This window comes from Pristiophorus japonicus, chromosome 11 (genome assembly GCF_044704955.1).
Source record: "Pristiophorus japonicus isolate sPriJap1 chromosome 11, sPriJap1.hap1, whole genome shotgun sequence".
Classification (NCBI taxonomy): domain Eukaryota; kingdom Metazoa; phylum Chordata; class Chondrichthyes; family Pristiophoridae; genus Pristiophorus; species Pristiophorus japonicus.
Genome location: NC_091987.1, coordinates 83,185,156 through 83,207,908, shown reverse-complemented (window position 1 = coordinate 83,207,908; position 22,753 = coordinate 83,185,156). Strand labels below are relative to the sequence as shown.

Sequence of the window (22,753 nt, the reverse complement as noted above, 5' to 3'; positions counted from 1 at the left end):
TACGTTTCGATAAGACCACCTCTCATTCTTCTGAATTCCAATGAGTAGAGCCCCAACCGACTCAATCTTTCCTCATAAGCCAACCCCCTCATCTCCGGAATCAACCTAGTGAACCTTCTCTGAACTGCCTCCAAAGCAAGTATATCCTTTCGTAAATATGGAAACCAAAACTGTACACAGTATTCTAGGTGTGGCCTCACCAATATCCTGTACAACTGTAGCAAGACTTCCCTGCTTTTATACTCCACCCCCTTTGCAATAAAGGCCAAGATTCCATTGGCCTTCCTGATCACTTGCTGTACCTGCATACTAACCTTTTGTGTTTCATGCACAAGTACCCCCAGGTCCCGCTGTACTGCAGCAATTTGCAATTTTTCTCCATTTAAATAATTGCTTGCTCTTTGATTTTTTCTGCCAGTGCAAAACCTCACACTTTCCAACATTATACTCCATCTGCCAAATTTTTGCCCACTCACTTAGCCTGTCTACGTCCTTTTGCAGGTTTTTTGTGTCCTCCTCACACATTGCTTTTTCTCCCAGCTTTGTATCATCAGCAAACTTGGCCACGTTACACTTGGTCCCTTCATCCAAGTTGTTAATATAGATTGTAAATAGTTGGGGTCCCAGCACTGATCCCTGTGGCACCCCACTAGTTACTGATTGCCAACCCGAGAATGAAACATTAATCCCGACTCTCTGTTTTCTGTTAGTTAGACAATCCTCTATCCATGCTAATATATTATCCCCAACCCCGTGAACTTTTATCTTGTGTATTAATCTTTTATGTGGCACCTTGTCAAATGAGTTCTGGAAGTCCAAGTACACCACATCCACTGTTTCCCCTTTATCCACTCTGTTCGTTACATCCTCAAAGAATTCCAGCAAATTTGTCAAACATGATTTCCTCTTCATAAATCCATGCTGACTCTGCCTGACTGAATTATGCTTTTCCAAATGTCCTGTTACTGCTTCTTTAATAATGGATTCCAACATGTTCCCAACCACAGATATTAGGCTACCATTTTCACTGAAAATCGAAAATCTAGCCCATAGTGCTGCTGGGGAGGGGTTAAACTAATATGGCAGGGGGATGGGAACCTATGCAGGGAGACAGAGGGAAGTAAAATGGAGGCAGAAGCACAAAATAGAAAGAAGAAAAGTAAAAGTGGAGGGCAGAGAAACCCAAGGCAAAAATCAAAATGGGCCACATTACAGCTACATTAAAGGGACAAACTGTGTTAAAAAGACAAGCCTGAAGGCTCTATGCCTCAATGCGAGAAGTATTTGTAATAAGGTGGACGAATTAACTGCGCAGGCAGCTATTAATGAATATGGTGAACTTCAACAATTGTACATCCCTGTCTAGAGTAAAAATAAAATGGGGAAGGTGACACAACCGTGGCTAACAAGGGAAATTAGGGATAGTATTAAATCCAAGGAAGAGGCATGTAAATTGGCCAGAAAAAGCAGCAAACTTGAGGACTGGGAGAAATGTAGAATTTAGAATGGCCTCCCATACAGGCCAGCCCGCTGCCTTCCCCGGCTGATTTCAAGTCAAGGTAGGCTTTACTACAATTCTTTATTTGTTCTTCAATTATTTACTTGAGTTCTTTATTTTTAATGAATTATTTAAACTTTTATTTGCAATGTTTGGTGCTTGGGTGCAGGTCCTTACTTACTTACCTGCGGCAACTTCTTAACTGCCAGCAATGTTTTTCAAAGCTGGCCACATACGCCGACCTAAGTCGATTTGGAATAAGTTTTAGCTGGCCAAAGTGGCATAAATGGCCAAAACTAGCGTAAGTGGCTGGGAAGGCCCCCTTTTGAAAAAAACTGGAAAAAAATCGTACCTGAGTTACTCTGGAGCAAGTTTATTGGGGAAAATCGCGTTTCTTAACTTATACCAGAAAATCCAACTTACTCCAAAAAATTGGAGCAAGTCATGGCCAAAATTGGGCCCATTGGGGCCAAGTTTCAGCCTGAGTAGCTCCTGTTTTTTTGGAGCAACTGGTTTAGAATGGAGTATCTTAGAAATTGCAATTCTCGGCATTTAGTTTGCTCCATTTCTAGTCAGTTAGAACAGTTTCAGTTTGGAACAGATTTTTTTTAAAGGGGGCGTGTCCAGCCACTTAGGCCCATTTTGAAAGTTTAGGCAGTGAAAACTTACTCCAAACTAACTTCGAATGGAGTAAGTGTAGATTTTTGTACGCTCAGAAAAATCTTGTCTACACTTAGAAAATCAGGCGTAGGTTACAAATCAGGCGTAGGGAATTGGGGGGGGGGTGTTTAAAGGGAAGTTTACAAACATTAAACACTTCAGTTTTACAAAAAGAGCCACCATCAATAATAAATGATAAATACATCAATAAATCAACCAATAAAGCAGTCAAAAAAAATTAATAAAAAATAATTTTAAAAAAATCAATAAATAAAACATTTTCTACTTATTGACTGCAGCACCGGGAGTCCTCCAACAGCGTGCTGGGACACCTCCCCCACCCCGCCCCGTGTGTCTCTGTCAGTGTCTCTATCTCTCTGTCTGTCTGTGTGTCTCTCTCACTCTCTGTCTGTCAGTGTCTGTGTTTCTGACAGCGAGGGGGGAGAGAGGGGGAGGGGGAGGGGGGAAGAGAGGGGAAGGGGAGGGGGGAAGAGGGGAGGGGGAGGGGGGAAGAGTGGGGAGGGGGGTAGAGAAGGGAGGGAGGTGGAGGGGGGAAGTGAAGGGAGGTAGGGGAGGGGGAAGAGAAGGGATGGAGGGGAGGGGGGAAGAGAAGGGAGGGGGGTGCGGAAGAGAAGGGAAGGGAGAGGGGGGGAAGAGAAGGGAGGGGGAGGGGGGAAGAGAAGGGAGGGGGGGTGGAGGGGAAAAGAAGGGAGGGGGAGGGGCTAGAAAAGGGAGGGGGAGGGGGGGAAGAATAGGGAGGGGGGAAAGAAAGAGAAGGGGGGGAAGAAAGAGAAGGGGGGAAGAAAAAGAAGGGAGGGGGGAAGAAAGAAAAGCGGGGGAGGGGGAAGAAAGAGAAGGGGGGAGAAAGAGAAGGGGAGGAGAAAGAGAAGGGGGGGAGAAAGAGAAGGGGGGAGAAAGAGAAGGGGGGAGAAAGAGAAGGGGGGGAGAAAGAGAAGGGAGGGGGGGGAAGAAAGAAAAGCGGGAGAGGGGGGAAGAAAGAGAAGTGGGGGAGGGGTGGAAGAAAGAAATGAGAGGGAGGCTGAACGGGCCGGGCCAAAGACTTCGAGCTTAGACTTACCGGATTGACCGGTAGATGGCGTCGGGTCCGAGGTCCTGGGGGGTCGTGAGCGTGGGTCGGTGGGTCGGTCGGAGGGAGGGGGAGGGGGGGGGGTCGGTCGGTCGGGGGGGTCGATCGGTCGGTCGGTCGGGGTGGGGGGGGGTCAGTTGGTCGGTTGGGGGGGGGGTCGATCGGTTGGTCGGGGGGGGTCGGTTGTTCGGGGGGGTCGGTCGGGGGGGGGGTGGGTGGGGGGGGCGGAGGTTGGTCGGTTGGTGGGGGGGTCGGTCGGGGGGTGGGGTCGGTCGGTCGGTCGGGGGGGTCTGTCAGTCGGTCGGGGGGGGGTCGGTCGGTCGGTGGGGGGGCGAATCGGTCAGTCGGTCGGGGGGGGTTCTGTCAATTGGTCGGGGGGGGGTCGGTCGGTCGGTCGGGGGGGGACGGGTCGGTCTGTCGGTCGGGGGGGGGCGGGTCGGTCGGTCGTCGGGGGTCTGTCGGTCGGTCGGAGGGTGGGCTGGAGGTCGGTCGGTCGGGGGGGGTCTGTCAGTCGGTCGGGGGGGGGTCGGTCGGTCGGGGGGGGGGGGGCGGGTCGGTCGGTCGGTCGGTCGGTCGGGGGGGGGGGCGGGTCGGTCGGTCGGTCGGTCGAGGGGGTTCTGTCGGTTGGTCGGGGGGGGCGTCGGTCAGTCGGTCGGGGGGGACGGGTCGGTCTGTCGGTCGGGCGGGGGGGGGCGGGTCGGTCGTTCGGTCGGGGGATCTGTCGGTCGATCGGAGGGTGGGCCGGAGGTCGGTCGGTCGGTGGGGGTGGTGCGGAGGGCGGTCGGGGGCTGGGGCGAAGGTCGGTCGGTTGAGGGGGGGCCGAGGTCGGTCGGTCGGTGGGGGGGGTGCGGAGGTCAGTCGGGGGGGGGCGGAGGTCGGTCGGTCGGAGCGGAGGTCGGTCGGTGGCGGAGGTCGGTCGGGGGCGGGGGTAGGTCGGTCGGGGGGGAAGGTCGGTCGGGGGGAAGGTCGGGAGTGGAGGTCGGGCGGGGGGGCGTCGGGAGCGGGGGAAGCGGAGGTCGGGTCAGGGTGGAGTGGGGGGAAGCGGGAGTCAAGTCGGGTCGGGTCCCGGTCCGGAGGAAGCAGGAGTTGGGCGTGGGAGGCAGCCTTATACACGCAGCCCCAGTGAGGCCATTCGGCCAGGGCTAGGGGCTGCGTGCTTCGGGCCCCTCCTACACAGTTTTGGGCGCCTGGAGCTCCTGCACATACGCGCCCACTGTCGCGCGCCTGTGCAGAGGTCCCGGCACTGTTTTCAGCGCAGGGACCTGGCTCCGCCCCCCACAGCTCGTACTGCGCCACGCCCAGTTCCAGAGGACCTGCAGGGAGCCGGAGAATAGGTAAGTTTTTTTTAGGCGCACTGTGTGGCACGAAAAACGGGCATCCAGGGGCCCGAAACTTGGGCCCATTGTTTCTGTACAAACTGTTTGACATGGATCACAGGACTTGAGATTTGGGCAGTTTGGTATGGTTTAATCATTTAAACACGTGTTGCTATTTTGTGGTTTTGTAAAAGGATTGTTTTTTTAACTAGTGGTTTCAAATGTTTTATTTTTTTAAATCCCCTTTTTCTCAATTAACATTTTCTGAGATATTCGGCATCAGTCTTAGTGCAGATCTTGACTGTCAAAGCACAGCATCAAATTGATTGACAAAAAGGTATTCCTACAACGTCAGCTGTTCTCGAATGCTGTTGACCACTATGTAGATAAGTGTCAATGTTGAGCGTGGGTTACCCACCATGCACATTAGCCTGGAAATTACTGAGTGATCTAAGCTGTACCAATGCTTGATGTGTTGTCTAAAATTCTTCTCTCCACTATTTTAACTGAAGTCTTAATCCATTTAAAATAAATGGACTAACTCTTCTTAAAGGAGAGGACAGTGAAAATTGAAATGTACAAGTTACACATTCATCGCTGACAGTAATTTGCAGGCTGTCATTATTTAATTTTGATTACACATTTACCAAATATGTCAAAAGGCTAGAAAATTGTGGAATTTCTGATGAGCACCAAATAGAATGGCTTTATTCTTACCAATTTTTACCTGGTGGAAGTTCTGATCCCTCTACAGTTTGATGTCACATAAACAGTCAGGACAACAGAGCAACAGAGGTTGAGAAGCCTCCACCCTTGCAAACTATCGTGCCAGCACCGACCTCCCTTTCCTCTCCAAAGTCCTTGAACGTGTTGTCACCTCCAAAATCTGTGCCCATCTTTCCCGGAACTCCATGTTTCAATCCTTCCAATCCGGTTTCCGCCCCGTCACAGTACCGAAACGGCTCTCATCAAAGTCACAAATGACAACCTTTGTGACTGTGACAAAGGTAAACTATCCCTCCTCGTCCTTCTGGATCTGTCTGCAGCCTTTGGCACGGTTGACCACTCCATCCTCCTCATGGAAACATAGAAACATAGAAACATAGAAAATAGGTGCAGGAGTAGGCCATTCGGCCCTTCGAGCCTGCACTGCCATTCGATAAGATCATAGCTGATCATTCCCTCAGTTCCCCTTTCCTGCTTTCTCTCCATACCCCTTGATCCCTTTAGCCATAAGGGCCATATCTAACTCCCTCTTGAATATATCCAATGAACTGGCATCAACAACTCTCTGCGGCAGGGAATTCCACAGGTTAACAACAGGTTAACAACTCGCCTGGTTCCATTCTTATCTATCTAATTGTAGCCAGAGAGTCACCTGCATAGGCTATTTTCCCACTCCCGCATCATTACCTCAGGTGTCCCCCTAGGATCTATCCTTGGCCCCCTCCTGTTTCTCATCTACATGTTGCCCCTCAGCATCATCCAAAAACACATGTCAGTTTCCACATGTACACTGATGACACCCAGCTCTACCTCACCACTACCTCTCTCAACCCCTCCACTCTCTCTAATTTGTCAGCCTGCTGGATGAGCAGACATTTTTTCCAATTAAATATTGGGAAGACCTAAGCCATTGTCTTTGGTCCCCATCACAAACTCCGTTCCCTATCCACTGACTCCATCCCTCTCGCTAACATTTCTCTGAGACTGAACCAGACTGTTCGCAACCTTGGTGTCATATTTGACCATTAAATGAGCAATCAAGCACATATCCGCACTAAGACCCCTTATTTTCAGCTCCACAACATCGCCCGTCTCTGCACCTGCCTCAGCTCATCTGGTGCTAACACCCTCATCCATGCCTTTGTTACCTCTAGACTTGACTATTCCAATCCACTCCTGGCTGGCCTCCCACATTCTACCCTACGTAAACTTGAGGTCATTGAAAACTTGGCTGCCCATGTCCTAACTTGCACCAAGTCCCATGCACCCATCACCCCTGTGCTCGCTGACCTACATTGGCTTCTGGTTAAGCAACGCCTCAATTTTAAAATTCTCATCCTTGTTTTCAAATCCCTCCATGGCATTGCCCTTCCCTATTGCTATCGTCTCCTCCAGCCCCATAATCGCCCCTCCCCTCCCCCGCAAGATATCTGCGCTCTTCTAATTCAGGCCTCTTGACCATCCCTGATTTCAATCGTTTAACCATTGGTGGCCATGCCTTCAGCTACCTAGGCCCTAAGCTCTGGAATTTCCCTCCCTAAACCTGTCCGCCTCTCTAACTCTCTTTCTTCCTTTAAGACACTCCTTAAAATCTACCTCTTGATCTCAACTGCCCTAATTTCTCCTTATGTGGCTTGATGTCAATTTTTGTTTTCTAACACTCCTGGGAAGCACCTTGGGATGTTTTATTATGTTAAAGGCGCTATATAAATACAAGTTGTTGTTGAGAATGATGGTGGGTATTTTCAATTTACATATATAAGCTAACTCTATGATTATGAATAATGTTGTTTACTGGCCCCTTGTACATGAGGAATAGAGGGGGGGAGGGCAAAGATGGACCCTCCAGAGAGGGTAGAGCAGTGATGAGCATCATCATCATAGGCAGTCCCTCGGAATCGAGGAAGACTTGCTTCCACTCCTAAAGAGAGTCCTTTGGTGGCTGAACAGTCCAACGCGAGAGCCACAGACCCTGTCACAGGTGGGACAGACATTCGTCGGGGGAAGGGGGGGTATAGGACTGATTTGCCGCACACTCCTTCCACTGTCTGCGCCTGACCTCTTCACGCTCGCGGCGTTGAGACTCGAAGAGCTCAATGCCCTCCCGGACGAAATTCCTCCGCTTAGGGCGGTCTTTGGCCAGGGACTCCCAGGTGTCAGTGGTGATGTCACACTTTATCAGGGAGGCTTTGAGGGTGTCCTTGTAACGTTTCCGCTGCCCATCTTTGGTTCATTTGCCGTGAAGGAGCTCCACATAGAGCAATTGCTTAGGGAGCCTCGTGTCTGGCATGCGAACTATGTGGCCTGTCCAGCGAATCTGATCGAGTGTGGTCAGTGCTTCAATGCTGGGGATGTTAGCCTGGGTGAGGACACAGATGTTGGTGCGCCTGTCCTCCCAGGGGATTTGCAAGATTTTGCGGAGACATCGTTAGTGATATATCTCCAGCGACTTGAGGTGTCTTCTGTACATCGTCCATGCCTCTGATCCATACAGGAGGGTGGGTATTACTACAGTCCTGTAGACCATGAGCTTGGTGGTAGATTTGAGGGCCTGGTGTTTGAACACTCTGTTCCTCAGACGGCCAAAGGGTGCACTGGCCCACTGGAGGCGATGTTGAATCTCCTCATCGATGTCTGCCTTTGTTGATAAAAGGCTCCGAGGTATGGGAAGTGGTCCACGTTGTCGAGGGCCCGCCGTGAATCTTGACGACTGGGGGGCAGTGCTGTGTGGCGAGGATAAACTGGTGGAGGACCTTTGTCTTACGGATGTTAAGCGCAAGGCCCATGCTTTCATATGCCTCAGTGAATACATTGACTATATCCTGGAGTTCAGCCTCAGAATGTGCACAGACGCAGGTGTCGTCCGTGTATTACAGCTCAATGACAGAGGTTGGGGTGATCTTGGACCTGGCCTGGAGGTGGCGTAGGTTAAACAGCTTCCCACTGGTTCTGTAGTTTAGTTCCACTCCTGCGGGGAGCTTGTTGACTGTGAGGTGAAACATGGCAGCGAGGAAGATTGAGAAGAGAGTTGGAGTGATGCCGCAGCCCTGTTTGACCCCGGTCCGGACGTGGATTGGGTCTGTAATGGAACCGCTGGTAAGGATCACGGCCTGCATGTCGCCGTGGAGCAGGCGAAGGATGTTGACAAACTTTTGGGGGCATCCAAAACGGAGAAAGAAACATAGAAAATAGGTGTAGGAGTAGACCATTTGGCCCTTCGAGCCTGCACTGCCATTCAATAAGATCATGGCTGATCATTCCCTCAGTATCCCTTTCCTCCCATAAGCTCCATAAACCCTCATGGTTGACAGTGTCAAAGGCCTTTGTAAGATCAAAAAAGGCCATGTATAAGGCCATGCTGCTCCCTGCATTTTTTGCAAAGATCATGTCTGTGGTGCCCCGTAGGGGACGAAATCCGCACTGTGCCTCCGGGAGGAGGTCCTTGGCCACAGGGAGAAGACGGTTGAGGAGAACTCTAGCGACGACCTTCCCAGTGACTGATAGCAGGGAGATTCTTCTGTAGTTGCCGCAGTCGGACTTGTTCCCTTTTTAAAGATGGTCATGATCACTGCATCTCTGAGATCTCCTGGCATTCTCTCCTGCCTCCAAATGAGAGAGATGAGGTCATGTATCCGCCCAACAGCGCCTCTCCACCATACTTTAGTGCCTCAGCAGGAATTCCATCCGCACCCGTAGCTTTGATATTCTTGAGCTGTTTTATGGCTTTGCCGACCTCGTGCAACGTTGGGGTTTTACTGAGGTGGTGGCGGGTCACATGCTGTGGGATGGAGTTGAGAACACTCGAGTCAAAGGCAGAGTCTCGATTGAGGGGATCTTCAAAGTGCTCCTTCTATCGGGCCCTGACAGCCTCGGTGTCCTTGATGAGTGTTTCCCCGTTCTTGGCCAGGAGTGGGGTGAGGCTTTGGGAGTTTGGACCATAGGTGGCCTTGACTGCAGTGAAGAATCCTCGCATATCGTGGCTGAAGGCCAGTTGTTGTATCTCCTGTGCTTTCTCCATCCACCACCTGTTCTTTAGGTCCCGGGTTTTTTGTTGGACCTCAGCCTTGAGCCATCTGTAATGTTGCTTTGCAGCTCCCGAGTTGAGTTGTTGCTTGAGGCTCAGAAATGCTCTTCGTCTACGATCTATTAGTTCTTGGATCTCCTGATCATTTTCATCCAACCAGTCCTGGTGTTTTCTGGTTGAGTAACCAAGTGTCTCTTCACAGGCACTGGTTCCTGGAGGGCAGACCAAGCGCTATGGACATTCAGCATCTCAGAGTCATCAAGGCATGCCAGATTAGCTGTGAGGCGCTAGCTGTATAGGGTTCTTTAGCTGGGTCTTTAAGTGCCCCAGCATTAATTTTTTTGCGGCACTGCTTCTGCTGTCCTCTCTGCTTTGGGGCTATGTTTATATTGATGATGGATCGGACTAAGTGATGCTCCATCCAGCAGTTGTCAGCTCCTGTCATGGCGCGAGTGATGCGCACATCCTTGCGATCCCTGGCTCGGATGATGATATAGTCGAGCAGATGCCAATGTTTGGAGTGAGGGAGTTGCCACGATGCCTTCTGGCGGAACAAGGTGTTGGTGATGAGGAGTTTGTGTTCTAGACATTTTGTCAGGAGTAGGGTACCGCTGGAGCTGGCTTTCCCTACCCTCTCTCTGCCAATCACACCTCCCCAGAGAGCTGTGTCTTTGCTGACCCTGGCATTAAAGTCACCTAGGAGGATCAATTTGTCGCCCGTGGGTCGCAGGACAGGGATGCCTCGAGGTTGGAATAAAAACCCTCTTTAGCCTCATCCGTTGCATCGAGTGTACGCACTGATGAGTGTGGCACATTGGTTCCGGGGTAGGGTCATGAGGCGTTCGTTAACCCTGAAGTGGGAGCCATTGAGGCGGTCAACCAGTTCTTTGACGGCGAAGTCGACTCCATGGCGGTGGCGTTCTTCCTCTGGTTTTCTTTTCCAGAAAAAGGTGTAACCTCCACCATGTTCCTTGAACTGGCCTTCCCCTGCCTGCCGCGTCTCGCTTAGAGTGGCAATATCAATGTTAAAACGTCTAAGTTCCTGGGCAACTATGGCGTGCGACATTCCGGCCTGTTGCTGTTGGAATTGTCCATGAGGGTCCTGACGTTCCAGGTTTCGAACTTCATATTAGTGAAGTGGAAGCTGCCTTTGTGTGAGTTCTTTTAACATGGGTGGCCGATGCACACCGGTAACCACACAGGCTTAGCTGAGCAAGCTCTTGGTCCAGTGGCAAGAGGGTCCAAGATGACTGGAGACTAGGCACTGCTGTATGAACCGAGTTGCCTACAGCGAGATGTTGGCCGCAAGCTCGGCGCCGATTAGCGCCATTGATGGTAGGTGGCCCGAGGTTTGGTTAGGGGGCAGGCATTGGGAAGGTCAGCTGTTCACTAGGGTCCGAGGGATGTTTTGGGAAGTTTCTTCCAAGGTTAAACATTTCTCACGAGTTCTCCAAGTTGTTTTAAAAGTTTAAGAGTTTAAAAGTATTTCCAGATTATTTTTTAAAAGTTGCACAGGTTGATTGAAGGTTTAATAAATAGATTAAGAGTTGAGTACAAATTATAGAAAAAAAAGTTCTACAAGTTGATTAAAAATGTAAAAGTTTTGAGAATTGTTTAAGAAGTTTAAAAGTTGATTAAAAGTTTAAAAATTGAATCCCTTCGGCCGGTTCGATGCCGGCCCCGGATTCTCTTCGGCCGGTTCAGCGCCGGCCCTGGATTCCCTTCGGCCGGTTCGATGCCAGTCCTGGAGTCCCATCGGCCGGTTCGATGCCGGCCCCGGAATCCCTTCGGCCGGTTCGATGCTAGTCCTGGAGTCCCATCGGCCGGTTCGATGCCGGCCCCGGATTCCCTTCGACTGGTTCGATGCCGGCCCCGGAATCCCTTCGGCCGGTTCGATGCCAGTCCTGGAGTCCCATCGGCCGGTTCGATGCCGGCCCCGGAATCCCTTCGGCCGGTTCGATGCCAGTCCTGGAGTCCCATCGGCCGGTTCGATGCCGGCCCCGGAGTCCCTTCGGCCGGTTCGATGCCGGCCCCGGATTCCCTTCGACTGGTTCGATGCCGGCCCCGGATTCCCTTCGGCCGGTTCGATGCCGGCCCCGGAGTCCCTTCGGCCGGTTCGATGCCGGCCCCGGATTCCCTTCGACTGGTTCGATGCCGGCCCCGGAGTCCCTTCGGCCGGTTCGATGCCGGCCCCGGATTCCCTTCGACTGGTTCGATGCCGGCCCCGGATTCCCTTCGGCCGGTTCGATGCCAGTCCTGGAGTCCCATCGGCCGGTTCGATGCCGGCCCCGGATTCCCTTCGGCCGGTTCAGCGCCGGCCCCGGAGTCCCTTCGGCCGGTTCAGCGCCGGCCCCGGATTCCCTTCGGCCGGTTCGATGCCGGTCCTGGAGTCCCTTCGGCCGGTTCGATGCCGGTCCTGGAGTCCCTTCGGCCGGTTCAGTGTCGGCCCCGGAGTCCCATCGGCCGGTTCGATGCCGGCCCCGGAGTCCCTTCAGCCGGTTCGATGCCAGTCCTGGAGTCCCATCGGCCGGTTCGATGCCGGCCCCGGAGTCCCTTCGGCCGGTTCGATGCCGGCCCCGGAGTCCCATCGGCCGGTTCGATGCCGGCTCCGGAGTCCCTTCGGCCGGTTCGATGCCGGCCCCGGAGTCCCTTCGGCCGGTTCAGTGTCGGCCCTGGAGTCCCTTCGGCCGGTTCGATGCCGGCTCCGGAGTCCCTTCGGCCGGTTCGATGCCGGCCCCGGAGTCCCTTCGGCCAGTTCGATGCCGGCTCCGGAATCCCTTCGGCCGGTTCAGTGTCGGCCCTGGAGTCCCTTCGGCCGGTTCGATGCAGGCTCCGGAATCCCTTCGGCCGGTTCGATGCCGGCCCCGGAGTCCCTGCGGCCGGTTCAGTGTCGGCCCCGGAGTCCCTTCGGCCGGTTCGGTGTCGGCCCCGGAATCCCTTCGGCCGGTTCGATGCCGGCCCCGGAGTCCCTGCGGCCGGTTCAGTGTCGGCCCCGGATTCCCATCGGCCGGTTCAATGCCGGCCCCGGAATCCCTTCGGCCGGTTCGATGCCAGTCCTGGAGTCCCTTCGGCCGGTTCGATGCCGGCCCCGGAGTCCCTTCGGCCGGTTCGATGCCGGCCCCGGAGTCCCATCGGCCGGTTCGATGCCGGCCCCGGAGTCCCTTCGGCCGGTTCGATGCCAGTCCTGGAGTCCCTTCGGCCGGTTCAGCGCCGGCTCCGGAGTCCCTTCGGCCGGTTCGATGCCGGCCCCGGAGTCCCTTCGGCCGGTTCCGTGTCGGCCCTGGAGTCCCTTCGGCCGGTTCGATGCCGGCCCCGGAGTCCCTTCGGCCGGTTCGATGCCGGTCCTGGAGTCCCTTCAGCCGGTTCAGTGTCGGCCCTGGAGTCCCTTCGGCCGGTTCGATGCCGGCCCCGGAGTCCCTTCAGCCGGTTCAGTGTCGGCCCTGGAGTCCCTTCGGCCGGTTCGATGCCGGCCCCGGAGTCCCTTCGGCCGGTTCAGTGTCGGCCCTGGAGTCCCTTCGGCCGGTTCAATGCCGGCTCCGGAGTTCCTTCGGCCGGTTCGATGCCGGCCCCGGAGTCCCTTCGGCCAGTTCAGTGTCGGCCCTGGAGTCCCTTCGGCCGGTTCGATGCCAGTCCTGGAGTCCCTTCGGCCGGTTCGATGCCAGTCCTGGAGTCCCTTCGGCCGGTTCGATGCCAGTCCTGGAGTCCCTTCGGCCGGTTCGATGCCAGTCCTGGAGTCCCTTCGGCCAGTTCAGTGTCGGCCCTGGAGTCCCTTCGGCCGGTTCGATGCCAGTCCTGGAGTCCCTTCGGCCGGTTCGATGCCAGTCCTGGAGTCCCTTCGGCCGGTTCGATGCCGGCCCCGGAGTCCCTTCGGCCGGTTCAGCGCCGGCCCCGGAGTCCCATCGGCCGGTTCGATGCCAGTCCTGGAGTCCCTTCGGCCGGTTCGATGCCAGTCCTGGAGTCCCTTCGGCCGGTTCGATGCCAGTCCTGGAGTCCCTTCGGCCGGTTCGATGCCAGTCCTGGAGTCCCTTCGGCCAGTTAGATGCCGGCCCCGGGCAGAATGTTTCACAGTACTGCCGGAACACTCCACCCCAGTGTCTTCCTTGTGGCCAGCGGGCCAGCGGGCCCAGAAGAGCCGGCGGGCCCCAGCGGGCCCCAAAGAGCTGGCGGGTCTCGAAGAGTCAGCAGGCCCCGAAGTGTTGGCGGGCCCCAGAAGCGTCAGCGGGCCCCGGCGAGCCTCAGAAGAGCTGGAGGGCCCACAATAGCCAGCGGGCCCTGGGGTCCTTTCGGCCCGGAGTAGAAGCGGGCCGGTGCGGGGTCCCTTCGGCCCGGGATAGAAATGTGATGACAGCAAGTTCAAAAGTGGAAACACAATGCCTGAGGAAAAGAAGTTGTTGACTATCTCTGAGAAATCTTGTCTGTGTTTGTGAGCATTTTGCCCAAAAGAGGTAATTGAAATAAAATCCAATCCCATCTCTGGGGGAGGAAGTTATGGGGCCAAAATTGTCCCTATTCTTAAAGCCTGTTACCACGCAAATTGGCGGCCGACTTTTCGCGGAATGGCCGCTGATAGCCCAATTGCCCTTCCGAGGTTTCCCGGCGGTGTCCCGATACCCCCCCTCCCCCCCCGCACCGCTCCGCTGCTGTCAATCCATGTTAAGTGCATCATCAGTGTGCGCACTGTCGATCTAACACCCCTCCCCCCGCACTCTGCTCCCCGACGGTGAAATTGCCCTCTGAAAATCTTCGGCCTGCGGTGCCGAAACCTGTTTTTTAACCAGTGCTCCAGTGAGGCTGTGGCCTTCTGCAACAGCGGTGCGGCTTCCCTTAAAGGGTACCAAGCGGCTAGCCTGACTGAAACCCTCCCTGGTGGCCCAGAGGGTCGAAGTTTTAAAATCGCGGAGGCTCTCCCTTTTAAGTGAAGGGCAGAGCCATAGTGACGCGGGGCTGTGATGACGTCATTACAGTGGTCACTCCACACCCCCCCAACTTCGGCCTCTCAGGTGTTCCCACTGCCGCGTATCCACCCCTCTCGTGTTGTCACAACCTCCATTAAGAGTGACTTCCATATCCGAATTTAAAAAAACAACAAAGAGCAGAATTTCGCTCAAGAGGCGACCTCAACTATAGTTGTGGTAAAAATGGAGTGTGTGCACCCCATTTTGGGCAGGGGGCAATTTAGGCCCCAGGGTCCTTTCAGCAGCCATTTTGGCTTGCCACGTTATTAAATGCCCTTAATAATTAAATTAAACCTTTAACATACTAAACACGTTTAAAAAAAAATGTATCTTGATGGAAAAAAATAACAAAACACACCCATAGACATGCTGATCCTACCTGTCAAATTTTTATCTCATAATTCTCCTGTGAAACACCTTTGGACATTTCACTACATTAAAGGTGCAATATAAATACAAGTTGTTGTTCCCATACCTAGACAAACTTGTGCCTACACAGAGCCACTCTTCTCCCAGGATCTCAGACTTACCTTCAGCCTTGAGTTCTGATATTGTTCAGGGCTCTGTGCATGAATGTCCTGAGTGCCCCTTAATCGGTAAAATTGGAGGGACAAAGTTTTGTTCAGTATAATTTCTGCAGTAATCCAGGCTTCTATCCAAGAAATTTCATTTCCCAACAACCCAACAACCCTCTGTCTCTTCTTCCAACCACATGAGGTCATGGCTCCTCCATGCATCACCTTTCAGGACTCTGCACACACATTGCTCCTGGCTGCTGTTTGCTCTGCCAGCTTAGATTTGCCCTGGCTCCACTTTAGTGCTTCCAATCCACAGCTTCCCAACTGTTCACAGTCCCTGTTCCTTGAATACTCACCATCACCCCAGCCCCAGAGCTCAGAGACACCCAGGTACTCCCAAACCCACCTACCAGGTACTCCTAGACACTTGCACCTAAGTACCTATAGACCCCACATTCCAAACTTTACCCTGATGAGTGACCTGAGACCCCAATTCCACAGTGTGTTTCTAGAGCCCCTCCAACCCTACATACTTCAAAGGCCCAGACATCAGTTGTCCCAGACCTTATCTTCCACAACCTGCCTCCCACATACCTCCATCACCAAATTTCCTCCTTCCCTCCCACTACCTCCAGCCTCTTAACTACAAGTATTCCAGTGACTCCCAGAGCCCATCTCCAATCCAGTTTGTGTTGGGTATTATTGTACAATGTAGCTTGGATTTAAAAAAGGTAAAAGATAGAAAATGAGTACACTGCTAAAGGGACATTTGTGAGAGAAGAGAGAGGAGACATATGGAGAAGGATGGACTTACACAAAGACTAAAAGAAAACATTGGAGACAAATAAAAAGATAGATACCACAGTCAGAAACGTGTGAGAGCTATATAGGGAGAAAAAAGAAATGAAGCTTGGAAGACAGAGAAATATAAAGAGTATAATATGGTAAGAATTAGAAAGACGGAAGAAATGAGAGGAACAGTTACAAGAAGAGAAACAATGGCACCGATATTTACGGGGAGGAGAGGAAGGAACAGAGGGGAGGTACAGTATAGCGGTCGGTTCCCTCAAGTCCTGCCGAATGTAATGGCAGGACCTGATTACCACTTTTGTAATCCGTTTCATGTCCGCAGCAAACCAGGCTGACTGGCTGTTGGGCGGTTGGGCCCACAGCACCAGGCCGCAGCCAGGCAGCGTAGAGGAGAGAGGTTAAGATCGGGGGTAAGAGGGGGACATAGATTGGGGGGGGGGGGCATGGATAGTTCGGGGGTCGGTGAGAAGATCGCAGGGGGACACACAGAGATTGAGAGTTGTGGGGGGACATCGCTGGGGGAGGGGGGGAGTTGGCGGGCGGAGAGATCAGGGGAGGAGGGTAAAAGATTACGGGGGGCCCAGAGAAGTCGAGGGTGAGGGAGAAGATCATGGGGGGCCCATGGAGGAGATGGCAGAGGGGCCATGGAGGACATAGAGAGGGGATGGGGGCAGGGAGGAGATCGCAGGCTGAAGAGTTTATCGGATTGCGGAGGTAGGCGTGGTCTGATTGATGGGGAGGTTATCAAGGTAGCTTGGTAGGCAGGGGTGAAGCACTCCTGCTCCTCCTGGCCCACACGCAGTGCTGAAGAAACAATTACTTGTTCCATCCAGTACTCCTTGCCTCCCTTCAGCTGCCAGGATTCTGGAGGCCCAGGAAATCCGGCCGACCAGTGTTAAAGCTGGGACCGAGCTTCATTAAACTACTTAAGTGAGGAACCCGTCTCCTGGGAGCGTGTTGGTTTTGGCATGTATTCCCTTGAGCTTAGAAGGTTGATGGGTGATCTAATTGAGGTATTTAAAATGATTAAGGGGTTCAATAGGGTAGATGTAGAGAAACATTTTCCTCTGGTGGGGAAATCCAGAACAAGAGGGAATAATCTTAAAATTAGAGCCAGGCCATTTAGGAGGGAATCAGGAAACACTTTTTCACTCAAAGGGTAAGGGAAATCTGGAACTCACTTCCCCAAAAGGCTGAGATCAATAGATTTTTGTTTGGTAAGGGTATCAGGGGATATGAAACAAAGGTGGATAAATAAAGTTGAGGTACAGATCAGCTGTGATCTAATTGAATGTCAGAACAGGCTTGTGGAGCTGAATGGACTATTTCTATTGCTATGAGAGACATTATTTATGAACAAAGTAGATGACTATAACTTATAAGATACAAAGGTGTATTACATTTACCCAAGTATGGGACAGGCCTGTTGGATTATAAGGCTAGAAATTCACCACCGTAACAATCGATTTAGCTCCAATTTTTGGTGTTAAAAGTTTTTTTTTGGTGCTAAATAAATTTAAGGACATGTTGCTAGTTTCGTCAGTGGTGTAACGGCGTCGTTAAAAAATAAGGGCCGATTTTCTTTTTGGAACCGTTTTTGTAATGTCACTCGGCATCAACACCAACGATAACATCATTTTTGAGAGTTTCCTCAATAAGGACATTTTTAAGACAGTAATAAATACCGATTTGAAAAAGCTTGCCTTACCTGGTCGAGTCCCATCGAAATCGGCAAAAACGGTGCCATCTTGGGAAATGGAGTTTTTTGGAGGGAGTTTATAATGTGTTTTTAGGGACATTTAAGAACATTTAAGGAGATTTAAAGAATGGGGGCTATTCTATCATTGCGATAGGTGGTGAGTGCTTATGTTATGCTGGATTATCATAGAAGAAGGCTTATTTGACAGTATTATCAGTGTAATCAAAGAGGTTGCAGACTTATGGGGAGGAGGCCTTACCCCCAATGAGTTTACACACAGAGATGATTATACCTGCATCTGACTGAGACACAGTGCGTTAGAAGGTTGTGCTTTCGAAAAGAGGTGGTCGCAGAGATATGCCAGCTCAAAAAGGCGGACATACAGCCTACAAGCGGGAGGAGGACTGCACACTTGCCTTCTATGCCTCTGGCTCCTTTCAGGCATCAGCTGGGGACATATGCTGCATCTCGCAGTTCGCTACACATCGCTTCATTCGCCAGCTGACTGCTGCACTGTACACATGCAGGGATGACTTCATCAACTTCCCAATGACCAGGGAGGCACAGAATGAGAGGGCTATAGGCTTTGCACAAATTGCTGGCTTCCCCAAAGTGCAGGCTGTCATTTACTGTACGCACATCGCCCTGCGATCACCTTTTGAGGATCCAGAGATTTACCGAAACCAAAAGGATTCCACTCGCTGAAAATACAAATCATAGAATAGAAACATAGAAATTTACAGCGCAGAAGGAGGTCATTCCGGCCCATCGTGCTGGCGCCGGCCGACAAGAGCCATACGGCCCTTGGTCAGAAGCCCTAAAGGTTACACATAAACCTATGAATAATGACGGAGAGGCAAAGAGCACTCAGCCCAACCAATCCGCCTCACATAACTGCGACACCCCTTATAGTGAAACATTCTACATTACACCCCAACCGGAACCATGTGATCTCCTGGGAGAGGCAAAAACCAGATAAATACCCAGGCCAATTTAGGGAGAAAAAATCTGGGAAAATTCCTCTCCGACCCATCCAGGCGATCGAAACTAGTCCAGGAGATCAGCCTGGCCATATGCTATTCCCTGCAGTACTTACCATTATATCTGCTTCGTTCAACAAAAGATCATCCAGTCTAATCCCAATTACCAGCTCTAGGTCCATAACCCTGCAGTTTAAGTGCCCATCCAACCATCTCTTAAAAGTGGTGAGGGTTTCTGCATCCACCACTCTGCTAGGCAGCGATTTCCAGATCCCCACAACCTTCTGCGTAAAGAAGCCCCCCCTCAAATCCCCTCTAAACCTTCCACCAACCACCTTAAAACTATGCCTCCTCGTAATAGACCACTCCACCAATGGAAATAGACCCTTACATTCCACTATGTCCAGGTCCCTCAATATTTTGTACACCTCAATGAGGTCTCCGCTCAACCTCCTATGTTCCAATGAGAACAAACCCAGCCTATCCAATCTGTCCTCATAACTAAGATTCTCTATTGCAGGCAGCATCCTAGTAAATCTTTTCTGTGACCATACTCAGCGCATCATGGCAGAAGATGCAAAATATCCAGGGAGCATCCATGATGCTTTCATCTTGCGTGAGAGCATTGTCTCACAGATGTTTGTGCAGCAGCCAGAAGGACAGAGCTGGATGCTGGGCGACAAAGGTTACGGCCTTGCCACCTGGCTCATGACCCCACTCTGCAAAACGCAGACAGAAGGCAAGCGTCGCTACAATATCTGCCATATAGCCACACGCAACATCGTCGAGAAGACAATTAGAGTGCTAAAGCAGCGCTTCCGATGCCTGGACCGATGTCTGAAGGCTCCCTGCAATACTCCCCTCAGCAGGTCGCTGCATGCTACACAACGTAGCCACCATGAGCGGACAGGATTTGACACTGGGGACTGCAGGACCATCTCAAGAGAGAGGGGAAGGGTGGGGTGGGGTGGGGGAGGAGGAGGACGAGGAACCCATGGCGCCACTACAACCCGCAGGACGACGGGGAAGGAGGCCTCATGCACGTTACACCATTGCAAGAGCCTTGTATCAGCAGCTGATACTTCACCGCTTTGCATTAAGGCTGAACAGCACATTTGATCATTGTATACCACCATGTTGACTATTTTCACCTGTTATTCTGTGAATGAGACACTACATAAGTTTGGTTTAGTTGAAAAAATAATTTGCAGTTTATTAAACATTTGTACACTTGTACTTAACTTTAATTAAAACAGTTATATTAAACTTTAAATTTTTAAATGAACATCACTTAAATAACAATAAAAAAACATCACAACAACAACAACAGCAAACAAACTTCAGCTGCAGCCATCTCTTCGCCCCCCCCCCCCCATTTAAAAACCACCACACTGCATGCCCTTCCTGCCCACGCCCTTCTTGGACTTGCCATTAGGCTTGGCTGTTTCCTTAGCCTTAGGCCATTTCCCGATGAGCTCAAGGTTTTTGTTAGTGTCTCGGGTACGGCACTCTGCTTGTTGGGGAACAGACCCAGGAGACGACAATCCAGAAGGCCCGGTGTCTACCTCTTCAGCCTGTGGATCAACCTGCACATCACCTGTTGAGGTTGGCCTGGGATTGGAGGTGGGAGTGGCATCACTTGATACCGTCAATTGCCGCTGGGCAATGACAGCCCAGGTGTGTTCCAGCATTGCAATGACTATCTCCGACATGCCGGCGGATATTGCTGCTATTCCTCCTGACATGCCCTCCCTAATGTCAGCAGATAGTGCTGGTATTTCTCCCTTGATCTCACCCACGGCCTCGAGGAGCGATTTTGTAAGCTGACCGCTCTCCCCACTCATTCCCATGAGCTCTACCACCTCCCGTGGAGCCTGCATTTCAGGAGAGCGCTGTTCAGTTCTCCTCCTCCTCCATGCAGACGGGGCTACTGCTGCCCTGGGTGTACTTTCCTGCAACCCAATGGGACCGGCGACCTTGTAGGGTGGCCAATCCAGAAATGTCCCCTCGGGTGCAGAGCTGTTGAAAATGCTTGGTACATCTGTGGCCAGCACCTCCTCCAATTGCAATATCACCATCTGATCATCCTCCTCCACCGCCCCCCCCCCGCCCATGAAAAATATTATCGGGCTCCAGCTCCTCATTCTCCTCCTCGTCCTACTCCTGATCGCCCTGTGGAAGTTGTTCAGTATGGCCAAGGTTGTCGGGCTCATCCACTTCTGCTTGTGGCAAGATGGCGGGGTGCTTGTGGCAAGGTGAAACATCTACAAAATATAACAGAACAGACGAATGGTTAGCAGCAGGGAAGGGGCAGGGTGACATGAGTAAGCTCATATAGTGCAGGTTCATTTGAAGGACCACGACGAATGATAGTACATCGCATAAACTGAAGTGTAGCCGACGGAGAGTGCGTTGCATAAACCGAAGCATCGCCCACTTGTGGCATCCCAGATTGGATTTTGCAGGACTTACCCTCTCTCTGCAACCTGGGACCAGCATCCACTGAGGTGATCGATCTTTGGGACCCACCAATAATACCTGCGATTCTACTTTCCATGGCTGTTAGTGGGCGCAGTCTTGGCGGACCTCCACCAGTTTCATGCGCTCTCGGTTGTTGTCGGAAACCTTCTTCTGCAAAGATGGCAATAGAAATTTTTAAGAGAGGGGCCTTCTGCTGTCATTGCATACATAAATAGTCAAATTTATAATTCAAGTAATTGTAGTGCATAAATAAAAATATTACTTACACTTAACTGCTTGGCAAAGGTCCTGCCACTTCTTCCGGCACTGCTGATGGACCTCACTGAGGAAACCTGCTCTGCAATGCATTGCTAAGCTTGAGCTATTGCTGCTGGTTTAAGTTACCAAGACCCTTCTTGCCAATCTGTCACCATCCTCTCTCACCATCCATTTTTTGTTTTGCTGCTCCTGTGTGGAAGTACAGGTGCAACGCCTAACACACCGAACCCTCGGGACCGAGACTGTTCTGGATTCCGGGCTTTTCCGGGCTTTCGATTTGTTTTCTGATGTCACGAATCGGAAACACCCAAGCCCAGGTTCGGCTATTTCCGGATTTCGGAACATCAGAAAGGACGAGGGGGAATTCCCACCCTAAGAACTGTTCGGGCCAGATGCCCCGCCGAGGTGGTTGTCGGGCCGTCCGGCCCTGCTGAGGAAGATGTTGTCGGGCGGACCCCGTCAAGCAGGTTTTCGGGTGGGCCAGCCATGCCGAGGATATTGTCGGACAAGTCGGCCCCGCCGAGGATGATGCTGTCTGGCGGGCTGGCCCCGCTGAGAAGTTCGTTAGGCAGGCCGGCAAGGAGGCCCCAAGGTAAGGGCAACGGCGGTGAGGTGGGCAAGGCCAGGCCAGACCCAAGGTCGGGCAGCGGCAGGGCCCCGAGGTCGGCAGGGTCGTCGTGTCCAGATTCCGAAACATTTTACGGATTCCGGATGACCCTGCCACCGATCGGTCCAGAGTCCAGATTCCGGATTCCGGAACTCCAGATTCTCGCGCTGCACCTCCACTCACAAATCTCCTGAAACTTTCAAAGGTCTTTAAAAATGACTGATCCAGACCAGGAAGTGTACTGCACATGCACAGGCACACCGTCACATGAAAAATGGGTGATTTTTTTTTTCTATTTTTGCGTATGTGCAGAACAGGCTTTATTTTTAACGTGAAAAAATTTATCTCCATCCTTAAAAACAGTGGTATTTTAATGCTACAGCAAAATTAAAAAGACTTTTGGCGAAACTTAAGCCTTTTTTTTTGCCGTTATTTCGGCAATAAAAAACGGCCGTTGTTTACAAATAGCACCAAAAAACGCTGCTATTCTTAAATGTGGAAATTCTAGCCCAAAGTGTGTTTTTTTGATTCTTTACCTCCTTGTGTTCCTATATTACTTACCAGCATAGACCAAGGATTAAACATAGCATCTTCCATATTTGTATGGCTTAGTACCATGACAGAACAGTACCACTTTTCTGCACGTAAACTTTCTGTGCAAACAATAAAAAGCACAGATGTGATTTTTTTATTGTCAAATAAACTATGATTAGTCAGTGGTAAAATGTATTGATGACATATACATATGGAAAAGTGCATTGGAATATATGTACCTGAATTCCTTTCCAGTCTGAGTTCCTTTTAGTTTCAGGCACAGATCTTGGAGAATGTGTCCCTGGCAAGCCTCTGCTTTCACCATCTGAATTTTATTATCAGGACCAGTGGATATCATCAATCTGTAACATTCGGTACTTCGACACTCCTGCAAGTATTACAGATTGTCTTCACCTGAAAAAAAGTTTACATTTTTGGAGATTCCACTATACGTCAATGGTTTAAATATTTGTTGGAATTTATGCCAGGTTAGATTCAGCCATTTGTATTTTGGTATTGTGGTATAATCTGTTTTATGTATTACATATACCCCAGTCCAGAAACAGTTCTTATATTTATACTTCCATGAATGTTATCAGT

At 51.5% G+C, this 22,753-nt stretch overlaps 1 pseudogene; it reads left to right on the top strand.

Moving 5' to 3' along the window:
• The window catches only part of LOC139275784 (NXPE family member 3-like), an 87,153-nt pseudogene that overhangs the window by 40,663 nt on the left and 23,737 nt on the right, over positions 1-22,753 (top strand).